Consider the following 2,174-nt stretch of genomic DNA (forward strand, 5'->3'; position numbering starts at 1 on the left):
ACATAGCAGAGATCACTGCTCCCGATGACAGGGAGCAGTAGATCTCTGACATGTTGCTAGGCAGAACAGGGAAATGCCTTGTTTACATAGGCATCTCCCCGTTCTGCCACTCTGTGACACGATCGCGGGCCCCCGGCGGACATCGAGTCCGCGGGACCAACGGGCGTGGTCAAGGAGTACGCGGCCCACAATGCCGCGATTTAAAGGGGACATGCCATTGTGCCGACGTATATCGTTGTGCGCTGGTCGGCAAGGGGTTAAAGGAGAAGTACAGCCAAAGCTCATTTGGCTGTATTTTTCACAGGAGTGCAGTTCGTTCTTCTGCACCCCTGTGACCCATTTTCAGCAGACAGTGGGCTGAAGCCTGTTGTCGGCTGACATCACAGAGTCGGTCCAGGCTGGAGTATGATTGCGACATTATGGTCAGGATCCACCCACAACCCTGGACCAGCAACTGGCTCAGCCTTTCAGCGAGCTGCTGAGAGCCTTTTTTGAAAGCCTATGGCGTGCAAAACACACCCAAAAACTTCACCCGGTGCATAAAAAATGTGCACACACATAAAGAGTGCTCACAAAAAAGTGCAACGGTTACACATACGTGCCAATTCCCTGATCCCCCGGGGCGTTAGGCTCCAGACGGGGACGAAGGTACTTACTATGGTCTATCTGGCCGGAACCAGACAGACCCTGTTCTCTGGAGGGCCTGCCGAGACAGGACCCACCCAAGTACTAGGTGGGGCTCCCCCGAAGGGAGACCCCATGAGAGAGGGCGAACTAAGCCAAAAGTCCATGTCCACCCCTTCCCAAGACTTTCAGGGGCTGGCCCGAGGACCCGCATCCTTACTCATCACACAGTGAACGTGTACAAAAACAAGACGTGACAAACATAGGTTCCAATCAAAAATAAATAAAAAGTGGGGGAAGGGATAGTGGAGAGGAGAGTGAAAGAAGTGGCCATTGTGTAAAACAATGACCAGGCCCTCCGGCCAGGAATAAAAAATTCCTCTGGTCCCAGCCAAAAGGCCCAAGAGGCAGGTGCTAAAAAAGCATGTTATGGTGCAGTGACCGTGGTGCCTCAAATCAAAGTGACTGCCCCTCACAGTGATGATTTGGCACCCCTGGACTGCCACTCCAGGGGCACATACTCCATAGTCTTTCAAGACCAACCCTGGACCATGGCAGTCCCCACCGCAGACAGAAAAGGCATGAGGTTCAGGAAGCTTGGTGAGAGCCCTTGCCCCGAAGGCTCCACCATCGCTCCCATCACCCCTTCCAATTTCACATTCGGGTAGATAGATACTAACCACTCCCCCCAACCAGCAAAAGGGGAGTAAGCGTTCTCTTACCCAAATAACTGTCAGCAGCTAGAGCCACCACAATCCAGGCCAGAAGGCCAGGGACCCGACCCTCCGGCCAGACCAAAATGCAGCACCCATCCTCACCAGGAGCACCCTTCCAGACGGCTCAGACTCAACCATTGGCCGGTCCCCAGTATACTGTCGGGCAACACGGCGTAGTCCCTGCTGAGCACCGCCCTTCCAGGCACTATAACACCATTGGATTTGCTGGCCCTCCCCAATGAGAGTGACACAGCGCCTCCTCTGGAAACTGATAAGAATAGATACTACACTTGATCTTAGCCAAAAGGCTGAGAAGCATTTGGAGCTGCTGAGAGCCTGAGCCAGATGCTTCTGCTCCTCTACAGCCCAGCACTGCAATGAGAGAGGGGGGGGCAGCAGACTGGACAACAGGGACTGAGACACTCACGGTGTGACAGACTCACCCGGGACAGAGGACCGAGAGAGAGAGGACTGAATGCAAGCCTCTTGCCTACCAACTATGGGCCCTGGCATTTGAGGAAGCTACAAGCATTTAGGAAGATACTCTGTTATGTAATGCAAAAGGACATTATTAAAGAGGCCATGATGGTCTCTGCATGCTTAGGACTCATATAGCAGATGTATGTGAAAGGAATGCTGATTAATGAGATCTGGAAATCCCTGGGTCTCCTGTTGTCTACTTCTAAGTATTTCACCCATTGTTATTTGTGCTAATTAACCTTGCTATTGTATGAAGGAGTTCTGTGTTGATAATGTTGATTGTGTCTTCTGAGCTAAAAGAGACAGCAAGTCTGTCCTAAAGGTCATGTCTCTTAGTCACTTAGGCTGTCTAAA

At 51.9% G+C, this 2,174-nt stretch overlaps 1 pseudogene; it reads right to left on the reverse strand.

The window, feature by feature from the left end:
• Positions 1–1,555: 1,555 nt before the first annotated feature.
• On the reverse strand, positions 1,556–1,660 carry LOC141114656 (U2 spliceosomal RNA; annotated as a pseudogene).
• Positions 1,661–2,174: the final 514 nt, after the last annotated feature.

The sequence above is a fragment of the Aquarana catesbeiana genome, linkage group LG12 (assembly GCF_042186555.1).
Source record: "Aquarana catesbeiana isolate 2022-GZ linkage group LG12, ASM4218655v1, whole genome shotgun sequence".
NCBI classification, from domain to species: Eukaryota; Metazoa; Chordata; class Amphibia; order Anura; family Ranidae; genus Aquarana; species Aquarana catesbeiana.